This window comes from Lissotriton vulgaris, chromosome 11 (genome assembly GCF_964263255.1).
Source record: "Lissotriton vulgaris chromosome 11, aLisVul1.2, whole genome shotgun sequence".
Lineage (NCBI taxonomy): Eukaryota > Metazoa > Chordata > Amphibia > Caudata > Salamandridae > Lissotriton > Lissotriton vulgaris.
Genome location: NC_141699.1, coordinates 165,326,913 through 165,350,250, shown reverse-complemented (window position 1 = coordinate 165,350,250; position 23,338 = coordinate 165,326,913). Strand labels below are relative to the sequence as shown.

Here is a 23,338-nt window from a genome sequence, read left to right as displayed (position 1 = left end):
GAAGCTACAACACTGAGAGAGACAGGAGGGTGAGAGGTGGCAAGAAGCAACACAAAGCAGGACTGGAGGTTGGGAGAATCAAGCAAGCGGTAACACGGAGTGGAAGGGGTAGGAGGAGGCACGTGCACTCTTCTATGGTGCTAGATCAACAAACAAACAAAAAGTAGCCCGGGCCCAAAAGTTTGAGTAGCACAAGAACACTCACTGGACAAGGAAGCAGTAATTGGGCTGTGCTCCAGGGGAGACATGGACACATGAAGAGGAAGTGAAGCCTACACACGCTGACCAAAGAGAAGCAAGGCAATGATTGACAATGAAGTCAACGAATAGTAAGCAGTGGGCAGGCTCTAAGTCCCCTATAAGCTAACAAAATGTCTAGCGAGTGACAGCGCATGGACTGCCCCAGAAGTGACCTAAAATGAAAGAAAGCCCTACTTCAAAGAGTTTTGCTTAAACTAATGCAAGTGAGTTTTAAACCTCTGCAGGGAAAAACAAAACAGAAATAAAGAGCCCTGGTGCGTTTGAAAGAGTAGGTTCTTTACTTATGAAACATATGCCAAAAAAGTTCCACCGTGATGTATGACCCAGTTTTTACTGACCGCATGGAGAGCAGTGACATGCTTCTGCTCGAAGTAGAAATTAGATGAAGACGAGCACGCTGGTTAGTATACCGACATGAGGATGAAAACCCCGAGAGTATATTATTATTTATATAAACACAGAAATGGTATAAGAAAAAATAGATTGAGCAATTTTTAAACGGAATGTTAGCCTGAAAATCAAAATGCATCTGATGCTATAAGTCACTCCTGGCGCTTCAAAAAAAATCTGCATTACTAACTGCTGTATGTTGCTCGTCTTCATTTTATTTAATACGCAGTGTATGTAAAACATACTGTAGTTTTCAATCAGCAATCTGTGAAATTAGTCCTCTAATTCTATACCAATAATTGCACAACTTTACTGGTCTACCATGTGTTTCTTTCTATCCTTAGCAATCTGCAGGGCAATTTTAGTCCAATTGTTCAAGTTTATTTTACTCCCTACTTTCTGCATAGTTATTTCACTACTTATGTTTGTAAGATTGTAAAGATTGGCTGCATCTCCTACTTTTCTTGCATCAATAGTTCACTCAATTAATCAGGTACGTGTATAGCGCACCTACTCACTCACCTGTAAGGATCTGAAACCACTGTTGGGGAGGAGTGGGTAGTAACAGACTGTTACTGCTTACAAAGTACATTTTCCCACAAGGAAGAGGGAAAAACATCCTTGGCAAAGAAAAAGTAGTCATTCTATTCACAGCAGGAGAGCATAATAATAAAGGCTTCCTCTGCAGTAAGTCCTCTTTCTTTGCTGCAGCAGACAAGGTAAGCATCCCTCTTGCCAGCTTTCTAATTTTACTTGCAGACTGTTGTATCTGTTGATAATTGTCTTGTTAGTAATGGTGATTAGTAATTAAATTAGCTCTGTGCAACGTTTAGGCCTTTCACTAATTGTTTTCAAATGTTTTTACTTTAGCGAGACTTTCCATCAATTTATGTGATATATTGTTATACGTTTGTTTTGCTTCCCTGTGGTGTTCAGCAGTTTTGTCTAGCTGCCTCTGCCTTTTGCATGCAGTGGTGGGTTCGGATAGATCGTCTTTGTGGATGTTTACTGCTACTGGAGCATCCTTGGCAATCTGGAATACAATTTAAAGGGATGCACAGCTCTGGTCTGCTCACAGTGCATGCCCTGTGGTCCACTATTCTACTAAATGCACACCTCCTGATCTGTAGCCCCTATTCTTTCGTACGGAGGGCTGTGTGGCTTTCACATGATCTGACATTAATTCAACATTGAACAGTTTTTGGTCAGGGAAGATATTTAGATCTAGTCTAGAGGACAGCTTTAGACGTCTGCTGTTGAATGACCTGTAGTGCACAATTCCAATCTTTAGAGTGCGCTTGGTGAAGCCATTATCGTCTCAATAGACCTCCCCGTCACAGCCAATACCGCTTGAGCAATACCTCCTCCCCCAAAACATCCAAGCAAAACTCCTTTAGCCCCTGTCCTACCCTCCTGGCCAATCCCACATCCTGTGGCTCATAACCCTAGACCTATGTTAGCACATCCTGTTGTTTTTTACTGTGGACTAGTCCGCGCAAGACTCTCTACAGGTGGTGCCTGAGGCCTTTCCTTCGATTGCCTTGATTCCGAAGGTCCTGCTGAAGGTCAAGATGGATCGGGCTTCTGTGATCCTGGTGGTGCCTGCTTGGAGCCGGAGGCCATGGTTCCCCCCCTTGCTGGCCAGTGCCAGTGGTTCCTTGTCCCCTGTCATATCCTTCTCTGTCCAGAGATTGTCTTGTCCGCTTACATCTGGCGGGTTGGCTGTTGAGAGGATGAACCTCGCAGCTATGGGGTGTTCTCCTGAATTGGCTCTGTTTATCCAACAGTCCTGGCGCCCTTCGACTCTTAAGTCCTATGCTCGGCATTAGGTGTCTTTTCAGGGTTGGTATTAGGATCGGGGCTGGTCAACTAAGGAGGGAGAGATCGTGTGCAGGTCTTGGATTTCCTGAAGGATGGCTTTGATTTGGGTTTGGCTGTGTCCTCCTTGTGAGCTCAGTGGGCGGTGGTGGGGGCCTTTCGGGGTCCGGCATGTGAGCCTGTTGCTCCTTTGGTGTCCAGGTTGTTGAGGAGTTGTTTCTTCAAAATGCCCATGGTGAAGTCCTTTACGCCTGGTTGGGATCTTCCGTTGGTTCTACGAGCTTTGCAGTTTGCTCCCTTTGAGCCTCTGGAGGAGGTATCTCTGCGTTTTCTGACAATCTAGGCCTTTTTTCTTATCGCTGTTACCTCGGCCCGGATGGTTTGGGGAGTTGGGCGCCTTGCTGTGTTCTGAGCCCTTTTTGAGTTTTTGTCCGTATTGGGTCGTTCTACGGCCTGATCCTTCCTTTGTTCCCAAGGTCCCTTCCTCATTTCACTGGTCGGAGTATCTGGTTCTGCCTGTGTTCTGTCCTGATCCTCTTTCAGAGGAGGAGGTGCAGCTGCATTGGATGGACATTAAACAGGCTCTTGACTTGTCCTTAGTGTGTACTCAGCCTTTTCGTAAGGTGGATTCCCTTTTTGTGGCCTGTGGCCTCGCGGGTCAGGGTTTGAGGCCTTTTAGTGCTACTCTCAGTCGGTGGCTGGGGTGGGCAGTGGGGGCGGCGTATGAGGCTAATGGGGTGCTGGTGCCTGAGTCTGTGCAAGAGCGATTGACACAGGGTGTGGCTGCTTCCTGGGCTTGTTTTCAGGGATCATTTATGGCTGTGATCTGCAAGGCTGCTACTTGGAGTGCTCCTCACACCTTTATGTCCCATTATCGTTTGGTGGGTGGGACAGAGTCGGTTGGTTTTGGGGCTCTGTGTTGCGTTCTGTTCGCTGGTGTGACTTTCAGTATTGACTGTGACAGGGAGGTCTGACGAGGAGGAAATGACTGGTTACTTACCGGTAATATTCATTACTCCGAATTGTAGACCTCCCCGTCACAGTCCTGGTTCCCATCCCTCCCTCCCTGTTCGGCTTCTTCTGTTTGGAGGTACAGGATGTACTAAATAAGGTTATTCTAGGGTTATGAGCCACAGGATGTGGGAGTAGCCTGGAGGGTAGGGATGGGCTAAAGGAGTTTTGCTTTGAATTTCTGGGGAGGAGCTATTGCTCCTACGGTATTTATTTATTTATTTATTTATTTATAGCATTTGTAAAGCGCTTCTGCAACCCTACGGGCATTGGCTGTGACGGGGAGGTCTACGACTCGTAGTAATGAATATTACCGGTAAGTAACAGGTCATTACTTATCACAGGCTGGCTTTCTTGTCAACCTCATTTACTTGCTTCTTATGCACAGCTTCCTTTCTCTTACTGTGATTGCTTTCTCTGGAGTACGATTTGCTATGGACCTGATGGGTTGAGTTGTATCCTTCCACTGATTAGATTCAGGGAACTATTTTCTTATTCTTTCTTATATCTTTGAGCACTCCATGGGAGTGCATGTGTTTTATTGTTCTATCCTCAGCTCAATGCTTACCCCATCACATACCTGCACCCATGCTTTCTGTGTTGCATCCTCACCTCAGCTCGTCTGTCACTTTCCGCCCATTCCTTTCCTGCTCAACTTTCTTTCTGTTTGTTTTTTCAATTCCCCTAAGCCTCTCTGATGGACAGCAGAACCTCCTTGTCCCGTTTTTTTCTTTTACTATTTTTTTATTTCCTTTTACAGAGGCGCCTGCAACAGCACTTTGCGATCAGGCTGCTCCCTTCTCCAAAAAGTGATTTTGTGCACTGTTATCTAAATTATTTGCAATTTACCTCTCCAATATAGGCAGCCATTATTTTGGAATGGTAAATTAAAGTTGAAAAAAAGTAAGTCACAGCCGCATGACACAACTGTGACTGCATAGTAGTGCATATCCTCGTAAACTCTGTGGCCAGCCATGAAGTTAAAAAAAATGGCTGCCAAGGCATCATGATACATACTTAACATACACATGGTGAGTACCTGGGGCGGGCAATTCCCGCAGTGAGAGACAGATTATTGCACGCATTGGCTGCATTTTGGGGACTTTAGGAGGTTCCAATGACTGGACGTATTTACCTCAGACCTCTGCAGCGTGCACATTGTATTTTTCACACTTGTTCACTATGACTCTAAGCAGGGCATATCCAGTATTGATATTGGTTCCTGTGTCAATAAGCTATCAGATGAGAATTTCAAAAACAACTTTTCGAATAAGTTGTCACAGAGCTCTCCTGCTCAAAGTGAAATTCTATTGCCCATAGAACACACATCTACACATTGTAAACCACCTAGATAAGTTCCTCGGACTTGGCCTGCTGTCAGAAAACGTCCCTAGCGACTATAAACCAGAGGGAGAGGAAACATAAAGGTCATTTGTAAAATGTGAGTAAGCAATGTGAAGAAAAATGTCTCAGCTGAAGCTTTGGAAAGGCCTCTAACAAATATACTTAACAAATCAGCCGTCAACAAATTTGGCTCACTTGGTACTCGCAGTTCGTCCTGCACCAAACTTCAACACTTCTCAAAAGAGTACAACTTAATTAAATGCTAACAGGCTACCAGGATTCCAGTACTAGCTGTGACAGGTTCTCAATTGTCAGAAAAAAAGTCTTCACTGGAGTCTACTTTGTTTAATTGGTATTTAAAGCTGTATGCAGGTTCTGTTGCAATAATCTAATCTTCTAAGGATGGACAATATCTCAGCATTTCTTTACTGTAATCATTTTGGACATATATGAGATTAAAACGTCTGGCAAAGCTGTCTAAGTACCTTGAGCACTGTACCTTCTGAAGTACATTTAGGTGCAGACAGAATACTTTCTATTCCTGTACAGTAATGTGGTGGATGTGAACACGAGGCATTTGAAAGAAGCGGAGGGTACAGGTTGCATTGTTACATATGCTGGAGTTGATGTAATGGGTCAGTCTATTACAAAGAGAACTCTTTGCATCTGCCCAAAATGTATAGCTTTCTCAATTTTATAGTGAGAGACTAGATCCAGAATCCCTGGCATCCAACTCTTCTTTATGATTGAACCGCACTGCAATTTTCTAGAAAGGCGAGAGCTGAGGTGGATGATCAAACCCTTTCACATGGGCCGACTGTTTCTCCTGTCATCCATGCGTGCAGGCTGGTATAAGAGGGCCTTGCCCTTCTGCTGTGCCCTGGGAGTGATAACCCAAGGACAGCTGCGGCTTCTGCTGCTGTGTCTGCAGTGACTGGCTAGGCTAGGCCCCACCACGTACAGCAGCCCAGATGATCCTATCAGGGATCTACATCAGCCTGTGACACCTCATGGCTAGCAGCCCAAAGACCACTGATACACCATTTGCACCTGCTAAGGTTGTTCTCTCTATTGACATCGTCAATGGGAGAAGATCCTTCAGTCGCATATCTCAGACGAGGGTGACTGGCAGTCCACCTGGATGAAGTTCCTAAGAGACATTCAGTCTCTGACTCATACTCTTTCCAATTTGCTCCCAAATTTCTTAGACTCTGACTCTGCAGCGTTCATCTCATTCAGGAAGATGAAAGCTCTAGAGCACTCTCTGTGCTTGTATCAAGTTTAGTGTCAGAACCCAGCTGCAAAGGTCCTTTTCACGGCTATCTCCTCATCCACCGGCAGGCCATCATTTAGCAGTTGCAAACAATTGTTCACTGTTTCAGTGGGGCTTGTTATGCATATCATCTGCAGCTTCTCGACCCATGGGTCCCACCTGGTTGCAACTTTATCTCTGGTTGAAAAATATGCTTCTCCTCACAGCCTACAAGAACCCATATCACGAATGCCAGTGTGACTGAGCACTGGAAAAAAAGGTGCAGTAATGGGGAGAAACCGTCATTCTCCATGGTGGACTCATATATAGTTTACTACACTGTTGCACTAACCTTTGTCTCCATATAGGTGGATACCATACATCCTTGTTGCTTGTTCCATACATGCTAGTCCATCTTAATTTGCCCTATGTTGTATCAAAGTGTACTTTACTATAAGTATGAGGGGAGACAGAGGGACAGAAAGGCTTGTCCTCCTACCAATAAGTAAAACAAGCATTTACAATGCAATAGGTCTCGCAGCATTAAAGTTTGAGTTACTGGCATTGTAAATGACAATGCTTTGCATTAATTTTTTTTTAATTTGCAATTATGCAAGATTAAATATTAGGGCCATGCTCAAAGCGTGGGGTTAAGAGGAGAGTTAGTTTTTTCACGTTATTTCTAAGAAACAATGTTGATTGATAAAGTATTTTCGTGGATATGACCGAATACAAGCTGTCAAAGAAATGTTTCAACCCCACCTTTCACGGAATCGTCAGTTTCAATGTAATGTAAAGCAAATCGCACTTCAGATTGTGTTCAACGCAAACATTTTAGTAGCACTGTAGTCGTCATACATGCACCGAGAAGAAACAGATCTAACAATTCACAGTCCTTAAAACACAAAAAATAATATATGCCACCATAAACTGGAATACCTGGATACATGTAATGCAAGAAGCCCACGTATATTTATGATAAACGTTATCCAACAGATATTCGGCTATCACTAGTGACACAACTGTGATTTAAGTCATAATCAACCCAAAATGATCTCAATGAGAAAGCAGCTGAAGAAGAAAACACGAGTCCTTTGCACACGACCAGCTAAGCCCACAGCCATAACGAAGTAGCAACCAAAAAAAAAACCTATCAACATTATGAAATTCAGAAAAAATACACAGACAGAAGAAGCCAAGCATTTGTCATTTTTATATTGAACAGGTGCACCAAGCCATAGTTGAGCACTTTACCGATTTAAAAGCCATACAAGGAATATTAGTTTCGTAACCTCGAAGAGCCCCGTGTAATGGCTTGGGAGATAGGGCAGGCATAAAACGTAATCAGCTGACTATCTTAGGATGCATAGCTAACAATAACCTGCTGTGGATCAGAACCGATAAAACAGATATTAGACTGATTATCATCGGTTTAGTACAAACCACGAAAGAAAAGGTATTAAAAATGCGCAGTGGTGTTGCGTGCAGCAGAAGACACTTTGCAAAGGTTGACTGTTCAACTTTCAGTGGCGTGTTGCTGTTTTTCTGAATCAAACGAGTACTTACAAGGTGAAACTCTTCTCCTGACAGTGTTAATGTGTTAAAAAAAAAACTAAATAATGAACAGATACTATTACAAAATGTGACACATTATGCCACATAAATAGATTTTTCTTGATACATAAAGTAGTCAAATTTGTAATGCAATAATATTGCCGCTCCCCTGGACGGGAGCTCACCCCGTGAAAAAGAAAGAATCGCTGCCGCCGCCCGGGGGGAAGTCAGGCAGGCCAGGGGCGGGACGACAAGACAAACCGGAAGCCCAGGCGGGAGCCTACCCCGCACTGGGTCGTGTAGGCAGGAGGAGAAGGGCGGCGGCGCTAGCGGGGCTCCCGTGAGGTGAGAGAGCCCGCACCGAAGGAAGAGACCGCCGCCTGCAAAGAGCCCCGCCTGGAGAGCCGGAGACGAGTACCGGTGAGTGGGGGCCTTCTTCCTTTGCTGAGCTGCGAGGGCTCCAGGGGGTATTCTGAAGATATCGAGACCCCCGTGAGGGACTCCAACGGTAGTGCCGCCAGTAGTTTCAGGCCCACGAGGAGGGGGTTCTCTATGTATGTATGCGTGTGTGTGTGTGTGTGTGCGAGCGCGGCGGGGGAGGTTCTCTGTGTGTGTGTGCGTGCGTGTGTGTCTGCTTACAAGGAGCCAAGGGAGACAGGAGATTGTGAACGCGCGCGCGACCTGATCCGATTCCGCAAGGTTGCGCGTGCACATCACTTGTCTCCTGTCCCCCTTGCCTCGTGGAAAGCAGAAATGATTGCAATAGAGTCTCGCAGAGACGATCGCTTCACGGTCCGTTCGCAGGTCCAAGACCTAAAAACCAAAAAGGAGCCAATCAGCTTGCTATGAACTAACCCTCCACAAAGTGTAGGAAACACACTTGTTTTCTTAAATAACCTGCGCCCATTATCTGGGCCATTCTGTTCTGCTGCGGAACGGGGGGTTCTGCGCCCTACCGATTGATAGGGGAGAACTTATACATATTTATACAATGTAATAGGATGACAAACAAGGAATGGTGGGATTACTTTATGTGGAAAGAAAACCTTTAAAATACCTGCCTAGTATGTAAATTATTATTTATTTTGGCCTCTAGTCAGTATGATTAAAAACTGGGAAAGGAAGGAGTGAATACCTATGTATCTGCCTTCCTATGGGTCGATATGGATCTACCTCCATATTACCATTCCTGCATTACGTTGGCACTGATAGCTCTCAAATACTCTGCATGCTATTTACGAGAAGGGGATTACACCTACTTGGTATTCACTGCTTTTGTATTATTATTTAGGCAATAGTATTGCTTCATGGATCTGCCAGTGGTCAAGGTGAGCTTATAATCACACTTACATCAAAGCATCTCCTCAGCCATTCACCTAAGGATAGATACGCATCGGGGTTTGAATCGGACCCCTGTGCGTATCTATCCTAAGGAGAATTGACTGATCGGATCCCAGGGCATAGATATCCTTAGGAAAATGGCCAAGGGAATGCTTTGATGTAAGGGTGACAATAAGCTAACCTTGACCACTGGTATAACTTACGGGACTATACCATGAAAAAAAATGCTTAACTGCTGTTTTATTTATTTATTGCTGTTGATCAAATATCAAACCATTAGAATCCCATCGAAACTTCAATTGGACACTAGGTATACCATGTATTGTGACTATTTTCTTTGCATAGAAAACTGGTAAAGGCTTAGAGTTTATTTACATCTTGTGAAAATGCACTGTACTTGAGCAAAAGCAAACTGAATACATCTGAAAAGTGTCAGCACTCAATAAAAGAAGTTTAACTTAGATAAGTTGAAATAATTTGAAATGCCCTGTGGGGATATGTCATGGGTGGATCAATTCAGTTTGACATTTCCTATTATTGCAAAGGCATACGCATGCCTTGCAGGGGTACGTGTGTAAAGGGACAATGTTGAACTTGTGTGGGATAGTGCAGTTGCAGCTCAGAAAGGGATAATATGTGAGCGTACAATTTGATGCAACAGCGGCCAAGAGAGGGAGTATCGATGTGAACTTGAAGAAACCTAGTCTAACAAACTCGGCAAAACGTTTGCTTTTCCTTGCTCTTGTAGGGAGACACCGTATCACCTGTTAACAGTCCCTGCACCCTCCCGCCTCCTTATCTCCTTCTTCTAGTGCTATGTCTTTTCAGAGGTCTTAAGAGCTGCTCCATTTCTGGTCCTGGATGTCAGTTAGCCTCTTCCTGCTTCACCAGCTGCATTTCACAAGTCTCCTTTCTTTTTCCACTATCAAAATAAAAGAGGGACTTGTTGTATTATCCGTAGTGATGGTAAAGGAAACCTATGCTCTAGCATCAGTCTCCAGATATGCTCTTTACCTTTTCCTGCTTTGCATGCTTTCTCTTCAACTACTCTATAACCTACTGTCTTCTAGACCTAGGCCTCTATCGGCAATTTCGTCATCGTTATAGTAGCCTGATCGACAAGTATCTAATCGAACATGTACTTTCTTTAGGGGGTTTTGATCGGATGTGTTTGGTTACATTCAAATAAAGCAAAAAGAGATCAAGAGAATTTGCATGGTATTAGGCAGCGATTATCCAGAGGGAGCCTAAATGAGATTGTGAAGGCCGAAGTAAATATGATGCAGATGGTTGGTGGTGCTGAATGGGAGCTTCATACTGAATGTGCAACGGGTACTATTGCCAGTTTGCACTTTGTTTCCTTTCTGGGATCTGGGTATCTCCGGTCTTGTTATGGTTACAGATCATGAATGGAAATCGAAGCACATTTAGTTTTGTCTTTTGATATGGCAATCTTCACTGGTTAGAAACTCCACTCAGGAAACTGAATCCACTTCCTAACTAAATCAAACTCATAAAATAAGATCAAAACATCTTATTTCAGGTCATGGAATGTATAGACAGTTATGTGGACACAAAATTCATTTTTATAAAAGACCCTTGGGAAGTATATGTCTGTTGGCAGAACATCTGGATGTATTTTCACCTGATTCAGCTCTCTGTAAGGCAAACATGCATTGCACTGACTTAAAATAATTTAGTTTGAAAGCACGAAAAACGTAGCTAAGGAAGGGAACAGATGCACCAACATTATAATGGCATGTATTAGCAATGCCAGTAGGTCTGGCTTGAAACTTAAAATGCCTCTTTAGTCACTGTAGTGCTTAAGCACTAAATTAATTACCATACATACCCTCTGTCACTTATTTTTGCGCTTGTGCATCCTTTCATTCATACATTGACTCATTCACGCAGGCACTCACTAATCAAAGCACAATGAAACACATCAACTCTACAAGTATGTGCAAGTAAATTTAAAAAACTGAAAGTAGAAAAAAATGCAACCGTTAATAGGGTCACATGCTTTGAATAAAAAATTAAATTAAGCTTAGCAGCGATAGGTCATGTTTTAGCAGTATTTTACATAGTGTATCGTTGTAAAAAGATAACACACTAAGCACAATAACATTCCCGCATTGGCTTCTCAGTAACTATCACATATGAGATGGTTTGTCCATGTTGTACCGATCCAAGATGGCCAACAAAATGCTTCTAAACACAGTATACATCTACAAACAATGACACACAATTAGCTGTCAGGTTTAGAAGTAGTGGCAGCAAAGGATGCTGCGCACTGCAGATGAAATAACATGAATAGAAGCAGACCGAAAGCAATACAGGATGCTCTAGAAAAAAATACATAAAAGAGATCGAAAGAAATGAAAGGGAGCCTATTAAAGGAGAAAATGGAAAACTAAAAGAATAGTATTCCATCCCTAACACTGATGTAAACTCATTTTCACACGGGTGTGCACGTGATCGAGCAGCAGATCCAATGGCTGTAGTGGGCAGCGCCATTGACCCATGCTGTACGCTGTCATAGGCAGAAGCAGAAAGTGAAGGACACTTGAACAGACCAATGGCAGAGAGGGCTGATCAAAGCCCATTTATGTATGCATATGTATCCCCTCGGCCGTTCGCTTGGCAGCGGACTTCAGGGCCTGGTCTGCCAGCTGGGGGGTGATATAACCCGGTGCAGATGGAATACTCGTGTTACTCGCCTCTTCATGACCTGCACATCCGGCTCTATACCATATTGTGCTCCCAGGGAAAGTGGAACAGTTTGCACTGATGGAATATAACACAGAACACATTCCATTACTCTTGAGCCTTCCATGGGAAAGTCAAGTGGCCCCCATTCATACATGGAAGCTACGACCAGAGCTGTTGGACCATCCCACAGTCAGGGAACCACTAGCAGATGCAGTGCACGAATATTTCCAGCCACCGCAACTAACAGCAATGTTGAATGGGACTTGTTCAAGGAGGTGGTGGAGGCTACTGCCTAGAGCAGGCTGTGGGGGTTTGGGGTGCACTCACGGCTGACATAGTGTTGGTGGAGAATGACATGCTCAGCCTGGAGCTTTAGGCTCAAGAGTGCCACCATGCACGCAATCAACTGCCGGAGTATAACATAAGATACTTGCCATAATTCTTCTGTGTCTTCGTCTGGCAAGTATTCTCCCTAGAGCTAATTCGGTAATGTAAAATCTCCATCCGCCATTTCCAGCATCGTCCAATAAAGATTCGCTGTCTCTTTCTTTTTCCGTTTTGTCTCATATAGTACCTTCTCCAGTTCGTTTGTAATGCCCGCCACTGAGCCTGCTGCCTGGCTCCAGCTACTGATTTGAAGATATTTAAATCTCGATAGTTTCCTTTTGGTAATGTTATTTATCTCGTCTCATGATATCAACTGCCCCTCGGGTATTAGCTGAACCCAATGTTCTATCCCTGCATCTTTCAATGGCTTTGAAAGAGCATCTTTAGTCCATTCTGGAGATCCTGGCGAATCCCATATAGGTGCCAAGGCGCTATAATAACCAATTTACAAAGCTTTAAGCGAACCTTCTTAAAGAATCGCGGATCTCCAAACTTATACATAAAGCCTTGGTCTCCCCCTTTTATGTCCCATAGCATTTCTTTAAACATTGTCCCTGTATCTGAGTCAACAGGCTGATTTAGGAGCATCTTTCCTGCCCTTAATAAGAACCCCCAGGCGTAAAGCTTTATATCCGGTGCACACAACCCCCCTTCATTTTTTTTCCTTCGCAGCTTTTTCCACGAAAACCTTATGCCCTTGGAGGTCCAAACAAAATAATTCATTCTGTCTTGAATTTTCCTTATCAATTAAACAACAGTATCCCAACAGGTATCAATCAATCAGGCAATTAAACAGGATATGAAAAAACATTATCAAGGACAGAAACAAGAGACTCAATATATCCATTTGTATGTGCCATTGGCATCACATTTATGCAAACAAATTAGAAGAAGCAGTACTATCAGCACTGAAAGTTAAAATATTACAACCCAAGTTGTACTTGGTGCAGACAAGGTGAAAGTGATGTGCACAACAGCGACGCAAGTGACAAACGTGCTCAGCGTGAACGGCGCAAGAAATACAAGTGTACAATATTTACAGCGATAGAATACAATGTGACTAGATCCTTAATAGGAACTAATTGTATTGGCTTTTGAGGGTGGTCACAATGTAGGTAGCGCCTTTTGAATGAGCTGGGGAGTCGACGACGTTTCGGACAAAGCGTTTCGTTCCGGAGGACGAAGGCGATGTCATCCGTCCGGTAAGTGTAGCAGTAGCACCATCAGGGAACCGCAATGGCTGAGAATGAATGCTCTGGCAGAATCTGGGGAACTTCCGGGTCAGTCGGGAGCCTCGGGACGTCCCGAGGCTCCTGACTGACCCGGATGGATGACATCGCCTTCGTCCTCTGGTTCCTGATCCTTACAAGGGATTACAGACGACACCCGGGAGCTTATCCTTATATTTGACAGCACTGCTCTATCCTGCAACCCTGTCCTGAGGATGATCCTAACTTGACTGGATCGAAACGTCGTCGACTCCTGTGTGATTCTGATACCCAAGTACCTTATCTCTCTTTTCAGTATGGGAAATTGGACATTGATATTCCAGACCATACATTCTGATTTGGACTGGTTGATTTCATAACCAGAGATCTGCCCAAACTGTGAGGCTATATTGTATATTATTGGAATCGCCTCTACTGGGTCAGAAGTGTAGATCATCATATCATCTGCATGTAATGATACTTTTTTTTCCCAGCTTCGGAACTTGAAGGGAGCTATGTTGGCCTCCTGCCTAAATTTCTCTGCCAGCGGCTCGATATAGAGATTAAAAAGTAAGGATGACAAGGGACGTCCCTGCCTCGTGCCTCTTTTGATTGTAACTGGTGCCGAAAGGTTACCATTTACCAATATTCTGGCTGTGGGATTTTGATAAAAAGATAGGATAGTTCTACAAAAGTTGTCACCCAAATTACACCTGGGAAGCACTTGTGCTAAATAAGCCCAGTTCACGCGATCAAACGCCTTCGTGGTGTCAAGTGTGATGATGGCTAATGGCAATTTGTGCAGAGTTGCTATATCTATTGCACCCACCAAGCTATGGGTCAAATCCTGAATGCTCCGCCCTTTAACAAAGCCTTTTTGATCCTTTTGAAGCAGCTTTCCTACTACCCCATTTAATCTCTCTGCTAAAATCTTGCCATGGATCTAATAGTCAAGATTCAGCAGAGAGATTGGCCTATACGAATCGCATTGGCTTGATGGCTTTGACGGTTTTAGAATCCGAACCACAGTTGCCTCATTCCATGACGGGGGTGCCCCGTCATCATTTTTCTCTCCACAGAGTTTATTGGTCCCCAGACAGGCTGTCAAAATTTTCGAAGGGTTCTATCTCCTGCTGCCAGCAGGAAACATCAGATGATATTCATATGTTTTTAAGGTGCCCTGTGCTACATACATTTTGGGGTGCGGTTCGCGAAGGTATGTAAATGTACAGGAATTTATATAGCGCAAATCACCAACCGGTCTCTAAGCGCATGCTTAGGGAACCCGTCCTGGTATTCCCCTGTGAGATAACCCCGGCAGGGTATCCACAAGGTGAAAGCCAGGCATCCCGCCGCGAGGGGCCGTTCTGGAGATTAAGCAAGCTACTGCCCAGAGTCGCAGAGTGTGAACCCATGAATCGAGTAGGCACCGGAGCGAGAATTGTCGAGTCCATGGACATTTTAGGACTCAAGACCCCGCCGAGCCGGGAATTGAACCCTGGTCCTGGGCTGACCTCTGCTTCCAGGTCTGCCTCCTCTAACATGAAGCCATGTTTAGTTTTGAAATTGAGGTGAGCATTATTTTAGTTTTGTGGGGTATTTTTCCGAACTATGACTTGGTACCTCCAGATGTTAGTAAGTTGTTGTTTTATTTAATCTTACTTGCTTGCAGAGAAATTTGCAAATGCTGGCTCAAGGGCACTGCACCGACCTACTTAGACTGGGTAAATGCATGCAATTAAATTTACATTAAATCTAGACAGGGTCAATTGGAAAAGGAAAGAAAATGTGGTTGCCATGTTTAGGCTGGCTAGACAAGTTGTGACAATAGTGACCTATATGTCCAATGATTATGCCTTTTTGCAGATAAACATACCCCTCGGATCAGTTACACAGGCAGTCAAGTTAGAAGAACTGAACTGACAAACTGTGAGGGTGTCTGTGGAAAGTGCATCCATTAAGATTATCAGAGTCTACGTTCTGTTGGTGCTAATAATTTGTTTGGGAGACCGCAGAATGAACATAGTAGACTCTGGGCACATCTTTTGGCATATGAGGACAAAAAAATAAAAAATCAACTGCCGGAGAATTGCAGGATCCATCCTGAATTACATGGCAAATTGCAGCTTATTAGTAAATCAGAATATTTTGCAATAGGGAATGCGGGGGGGCGATGAGGACTTTGTCACACCTAGTATGTGAGGCAAGAGGGTTAGGCCCATCACCCTGAACCCTGCCGGAAACCTAGTCCACACGCAGGATATTCACGCAGTGTTCACACAGTATTATGGGGCCTTGTATGTGGAGCCTGCTGTGATTGGGGGTGCGATTATTGAGGCCATCCTCTCTAGGATGACACTTCTGGGCCTGACAAGGGAATATGCTGAGGCCTAGGAGGCCGGATTACAGAGATGGAACCTAGGGGTGTACTTAAGGAATTGTCGTGCGGCAAGACACCGGGCATAGATGGACTGCTGAGTGAATTTTATCAGATGTACGCACACCTGCTAATATCCCACCTGGTTAAGAAGTACACAGAGACCTACCTATACCAGTGGGCTCTTACCCTCACGACCAGGAAGGCGCTGATAGTGTCCATTCTTAACTCACTGGGTAGGCCCTTGAGAGGAATCCTACCGCCCAGAGTCTATGCTAAATGTGAATCATAAAATACCCAGCAAAGTGAGGACAACTCGTCTACATCCGCACCTGCACCTGCGCTCATTGGTCCGCACGGACCAGAATGGCTTCATTCAGCAATGTAGCATATCAGCCAACATCCGCCTCTCATATCGCATCATGGGAGAGGCTCCACTATCTTCTTTCCTGGAGGTGGTGGTGACCTCCTGTTGTGGGGCTATCTAGGGATGGTCATAGAAAGAATGGAATTGGAGGAGGAGTGGTGCAGGTGGGTTTTGCTTTGGCACATGGCGCCGGGTGCAAGGGCCCAGTAGGGCTCTGCATCTCAGAGTTGTTCGAAGTACACAGAGGAACACAGCAGGGTTGCCCTTTGTCCCCGATGCTTTTTGTGCTGCCATTGGAACACTTGCTAGCATCTTGAGGACAGAAGGCCGGGGGAAGGAACTACCGCTGTGGGATGGGTAGCATGTTAATTCGCAATACGCAGATGATATGCTATTGTACTTACGGGAGGTTCGATCCGGGTCCCGTGGGCGATGGAGGTGCTGGCATATAAGGGAAAGGTGGTCAGGGTGTGCACAAACTGGAATTAGACCTGCACTGTCCTCCTAGCAGCGGCGTGCCGGGACCTGTCAGTGATAGAGAGGGACAAGTAGCACCACTGGGAGTGTTCAGATATTTCATGCACAAGCTTACCTCAGGGAAGGCAACCTTGGGACGCCTTTAAGAGCCCTTAAAGGAAAGCGTGATGTGCTAGTGCAAACTAAGGCTCCCAATCATGGCTAGGGTTGCACTGACAAAAATGATAATCCTGCTCAGGCTGCTGTACTACTTCGTAAATGTTCTGGTTTGGATCCAGCGGAAATGGTTTTACTCCTTGAACACTTTGTTATGTAAATTGATATTGGATGGGCAGCAAAATAGGGTCTCTTTATTGACGCTCTGGAGACCAACACAAGACGAGGGACTGTGCATGCCGGACTTCGAACTGTTCTTCTTTGCGGCACAGTTGCAGTGGCTGGCCCAATGGCTAGATCTCACAAAGGTGAGGAAATGTGGGGAAGCGCATAGGGAAGGGGCCCTCTCAGCAATGCTACTGGGCGCAGGGCTTCATCTAAGCAGAAACCATGCTTGTTAATGGTGCCCCTCCGCTGTAGGAGGGGAGCTCTTAAGTGGCTGGAGCCTTGGCTGTTGTATGCCCCGGCATTGCCTCCGAAGGGCTTGCCTACGGCCAGAGGGTTTCATTAACAGTGTGCCGAATAGCGGAGTGGACGGAAGCTGACTTGGTGACTCTGGGGGACAGTTACATGTAGGGCTCTTTTCAGCGGTTGGAAGCTCTTGTGGGAACACACTTCCTGGAGTATGGGGCGCTCCTCTAAGAACTCCACAGGCTGTACGGGTACTCGGCTCAGGAACCACCCACAAATGATCTACTTCAAATGGTACGTAGCAAAAATGGGAATCTTTGAGTTATGTTTTGGACAATTAACAGAATCTATGCAAGACTTCACTTTACACACCCCTAATTTTAGGATTTTAACAACAATGCCAAGAAGGCTTCAACGAGGAGGTGCTGAGATGGAGCTACAGACACACGTGTTTAGAAGCCCAATTTAAAAACTGAAGCCTCTTGTAATTTTAGGCAGGAATTTCTTTAGTGGTACTCCCTTAAAAAGAACTACAAGAAGATACTTTTCCTAAGTAAAAATCGCACAATTAGACACATTTTGTAAAGTCCTGGTCATGCTTACAACCCGTTTAAAAGTCCTCCTAAGGAGTAACTGAGTCCACCCTGTGCTTCCTGCATGATGCTGGGGATTACCTGCCCTAACACACGAAGCGTGCACCCCCAAAGCGAACTGATTTGTTTATATGAATTGGATCAAGTTCTAGGTGTTCTGACACATGCATAGCACTGACAGAGATCCGCTGTGGGCCCTTCTTAATGTATAAACAATTGTGGCTCTACAAATAGTAAAACTGACCATTCGGGATGTCATTACCATGATGGCCATTTCTCAGCCAGCCACGTTATGACTATTTGACAAGTCCTTATTATCCAAATGGTGAAATAGAGGAGTTCAAGACATAGACAGCATGTCCTCTGTATAACTCCTTTACAGTGTTAAAGTCTGTTCCTGCAGCTGGAACCTTCATTGCATGTTTTGCCTCCATCATCTACCAGTGACTTACGTCAGTGGGTACCGTATCAGTATACCTGCAATTTCGGAACTTAGGACATGTGCAAAGATTTCTGTTGTTTTAGGTGAAGTGATGGACAGTTCCTATATCAAAGCGACTGGGGCCATATATGCTTAATCTGGTGGTCTTCATACATGTAGCTACCTAGGCAACTGCCTAGACCTACCTTACAGTAGAACTGTTCCTACTGGAATTTCAAATATGTGCACTGCTGACCAGGACTTAATTTTCAGTATGGATAGTACTGGTCCTACACAATACGCATCAAAACTTTCAATAAGGGTTTTTGCTGTGGGTCCAGGCAGAGAGTAGGGACAAGTCTGATTGCTCCACTAGCCTCTCACTGCCAAAGACCTCTCATGGCTCCTTGTTACCAACGAGAGGTGGTGCGAAGCTCATAGATGCGAATGGTGAAATCGCTGACGCTAACAAGCTGAGCTTTAGCTTCAAGCAGCCCCTACGATGCCACCTTCCCAAGTGCCACTTCACAAGTGCCTAAATGTGTTTCAGCTCTAATAATATGCAGCATGAAGAGCATGCTCAGTTGGGTAGTATGGGTCCTACCCTTCTCGCTGTTCTCTGTGGAGCTTCGCCGACTAAGTAGCAGTGCAAGGTTGTGCCAGGTTTGTCCACAGGTGGTCAATCTAAACCAGATATTCAGGATACAGGCTCACTGTGTAAATGACTCGTCTCCCCGACCAGTGATGGACCTCCCCTCTTAAAAATGATTATTAAAAATGTAAAAAAGGAATAAACAAAATACCTGCAGTGGCCTCTTATTATCTTTCTGTTCACTAGCCCACTTTGACCCCTGATGATTTGACCCCTACTGCATCCTGAATACACACTGATTCTGTGCTTTCATGTTAAAATCATGTTACCACCCCAGCATCACACAACAAAACAATGAAGATGTGTCACTCCCAACTACTCACTAGGAAAACTGACCCTCGGAGCTTTGAAGCAGCCCTTGGGCAGCAAATATGCTGTTGTATAGCACAATAGTGTTTACACCAATTCATTATAATTTTCTTTAAAATACCGTCCCATTGTGAGTAGATCCATTATTAGCTCCAATAGGGCGATCATTTTGCTGACAATATTTCGGACCCAATATTCATGTCAGACGATTTTCTAGCACCACTAGTCGGTTATACAAAGCACTTTGACTCATTGTGACAAATACCTTTTCTTCAGTACTATATATATATATATATATATATATATATATATATATATATATATATATTACTATTAATTATGACCACTGGAATTATGCGATTATGCACCCTCAGCTTATTTGGCATAATTAAGGACTTGTCGCATTTGGCACACCATTCATCATTTGTTGCATAATCAGCAGATTTGATAAAAAAAAATGTTTTCAAGCTCAAACGCGTCAAAAGTTACTAAAAATGTGCCAGCATGTGTTGGCACATGACAGCATGAAAGCAGTGTCAGGATTGGCCGCAGCGCACTCTGGGAGCCTGAGCCTGCAGAGGAGGAGAGGGGCGGTTGAGGCGATTCGGGCAGCTGATTTAAAATATTGTTTGATACGCTTCTGTCATCCTTCTGTCCTGTACGCCCTAACGCTATAAATGTCTGTTAATGTGCCGATTGTTTTGAGCCCAAACAGGACAATTCTTGTTCCCAGAGCACTCTGACTATGTCATGAATGACACAGCTTTTTTCCATCCACAATCACTCTTGAAAAATCACGAGTACGTCACAAGTCATCCAGAAGTAAATAACACCTCCTCACAGAAGAAAACCGGGGCTCCTAGTCATAAAGGCGTTTTGGGGTCAATTAAGTAGTACTCCTGGGGGACTATTTTACGTACTCTTGCAAGTCTTTGTGAACGGAGCCTACAACATCAAAAATGGCACAAAAATAGGAATTTGCATATACCAATGAGTGCACATAGAAAGAATAGCGCCCAGTTTGCACTATTAGCATTAGAGAGTTAGACATTTCAGGGCCGATTCATAACAGCATGTAGGAGTATGTAAAAAAGTTCCCCTGTAGTACTACTTCCCGTCTGTGACCAGGCCCCCATGTCAGTTGGGTGCTATGACATTTGAGCCACAATATATTTTTGAAGGACGAGTCTGAACCTGCTCGAGCTTGGAGATCACACTACAAGCCTCTCTTAGACATGTTTGTCAGACCCTCCACCTGCCTACAGTCCATTTACAATCACTTTTTTTCCCTCCATTTTTCAGTTCATCTGAGCCACACTACTTACAGCTGCAAGCACTACCTATACTTTAAATCAAAACAGGACTGCTCCGTCTAGAAGTATTAGCGTCTGCAGTAAGTGTATTTTTAAAGCACCTTGGACAGCACTAGTTGCTTCTAACCACTATGTAGGCCAGAAGCATGAGAACAGGATCCTCCCAGTAAGTGCATGTAGATATTAATAGGCAGACAGGATAGTGATGGCCCCCGGGCATTCCAAGGCCAATTACACCAGTGGGCGCATGTTGATATACAAAAACAGGGAAGATAACTGTAGCCAGTTGCCCGCAGACACACATAGACGTTTAAAAACAGACAGGATAAAGATGGCCCGTGAAGTTCTTTGTGGTCAGTTGTGCCAGCTGGCATACACAGATATTAAAATGCAGGGAGGTTAGAGAAGGGATGGGGAGCACTCCGCAGTGTGCGCATGTTGATGAACAAGTTACTTACTTGAGGTAGTGCTATTTTTTGTGGGTTCTCTAGCTAACCACAGACTCCTATCTTCGAGAATTCCAAGACGCCAGACTGGATCCGGAAACCTTTCTTCAACAGTGGTCCTGCGCCCGTTAAGTGGCGCCATGCAGCTCCATTTTCACTTCATATCACCCATAAGTGTGATGGTGAGAAGTCGCATATAAGTGCCACTGGTGCAAACTGACATCAGTTTCTTATTTCCCTTTCTGCATCCTCAGATGTAGACCATTGACAATTCTTGGTATCAGTGTGCTGATCTCTTCCAAATGATAATAAAAATAAACCACTCCATGGAACGGGAAGGGGGTGAGGTATCTGTGTTTAGAGAATCCACCAGAGAGAGCCCTACTGAAGTTAAGATATTTGTTCTTCTGATGGATACTTCTAACCGCAGATTATTCACCTTAGAACAAACACCAAAGCAGTACCTGCCCAGGTGGAGGGTCTGTGGAGTGGACTCAGACCAAGAAGTCCTGCTGGACCAAGCAGGGGAAGAGTGCTTCCCACCAGACCTGGTTTTCAAGGCAATATTGCATCATGAAAGTATGCACTGACGCCTATGTTGCAGAGTGGCACATGTCAATGGATACACCTGACGAACCAATGCAGTGGCAGCAGCCTTGGCACTGTGGATTGGGCTCTTGCACCTTCCGGGGCCTGCTTCTTTGCCAGTGCATAAAAGATCTTGAAACCGGGGATAATCCACCTCAATTGGGTTCTTTTCTGCACATCCTTCTCTTTCTTTGTCTCGGAGAACCCCACAAAAAGCTGATAGTCCGCATGGTGTTCCTTAGTACGATAAATGTTAAATCGTAACGCCATTTTGGAGTCAATCCCACAGAGCCTCTCCTCCTCTTTCAAGGGTGAATGAAAAATGCAGTTAGGTGATGGATTGCCCGATGGGAAAAGGAGTCAACGACTTTTGGCAAGAATACCGCCAAAGTCCTCAGCACCCGCTTGTCTGGGTAAAAGGTGGTGGATGGAGGTTTACTCATGTGAAAGCTGACATAATCATGATGACGAAGACAGTCTTCAAAGTCAGGAGATGGAGTTCACAACTATGCATCGGCTTGTAGGGCACACACTTGAAAAATGTCTAAAACAAGTTAAGGTCACAAACGGTTTGGGGGGGGAAACGTGTGTCAAACCGTAACTAAATCTCACAGCAAAAGGTGATTTAAACAAGGACAGTAGGTCCGGTAAATGCAAGAGGCCCAAAGGGGCTGACAAATAACCTTGCTCGGCTAAAGATAAAACAACTAAAAGGACGTCTAAAAAGCTTTGCTTGCAAAGTATCTATCTTACCAGTGCCAAACTAGGCCACAAACTGTCGCTAGCGTACAACATAAATGGATTTCTCGGAAAGGCACCCAGTGGAAAGGATGATATCTGCCACCTCAGGGGATGCAGTCAAATTTAGTCAGTTGCAGCTGTTCAATCTCTGTGCTTGTAGGTATAAATTACACAGATTCGGGTTGAGGACTAGCCCCTATGTCTGCATCAAAATATCCTGCCAAAGTGGTAGCTTATTCAAAGTACAGGTTCATGCCCAGAAGTTATGGGTACCATTCTCTCCTGGCGCAATTGGGATCCACTAGAATGTCTTGGCCCTGTTGCTCAGATCTTTTTCAGTACTCAAGGTAGGAGAGAAAGGGGCAGGGAGGCATACAGTATTCCCATGTTGTGTTCAAGTTGGAATGTATCTCTAAACGAGTGTCATTGCGGTAACTAGCATGCACAAATCTTTCTACATTGTGCATTATCGACGGTGACAAGAAGATCTAGCCTGTTGGAAGATGTCCCCCTCCACCTCGGGATGTGCATGTCCTTCTGATCTGGCAGATACTGTCTTCTCAGCTTGTCTGCTGTGGTATTCTGGGTCTCCGCTAGTAGGTTCACGTTCAGGGACATGCCCTGGTGCTAAAATGAACAGAGGTGCAGAGCTTCCTGGGACAGGATCCACGACCCTCTTTCCTCCTGACTGATACCACATGGTGGTAATATTGTCCATGAAAACCTGCACCAGCTATACACAAACTCCCCTGCTTATCTGGCACAGAAATTAGAGATATCCGGAGGAAGCAGGAACTCCAGGTCCGCTAGAAACCTCCTACTTTCAGAAAAAAAGAACCTACAACAGGGTATTTACAGGAGTAGCACCAAGAATTTGGAACTCTCTCCCACCTACCATCAGAAAAATCCCTTCTCTAGCACGTTTCAAAAATGAGACCTAAACCTTCCTCATGGGTATTCCTCGCCTAAGGCCTGCCCGCAACCACCACATTGTGCCGGACTATTCTAAGACTACCGCTTTCCCAGATCACCAACTCCCCACAACGAGAACATATAGGTCCTTTGTTTTGTTACTGACTCTGACGGTGATTGTAATCATACATGTTGATCTTGTTTGTTTCTGCACTTTAAACCTTTTGTTTGTTCAACACTGTACACCGTGTAAAGCGCTCCGATACCCTCACGGGTCAAGTTTGCGCTCTATAAAAC

The 23,338-nt window shown here is 44.6% G+C and overlaps 1 protein-coding gene across 1 annotated transcript in view; it reads right to left on the bottom strand.

Moving 5' to 3' along the window:
* Nucleotides 1-23,338, bottom strand: part of CUX2 (cut like homeobox 2) — an 853,070-nt gene that overhangs the window by 409,481 nt on the left and 420,251 nt on the right. The window lies entirely within an intron of this gene.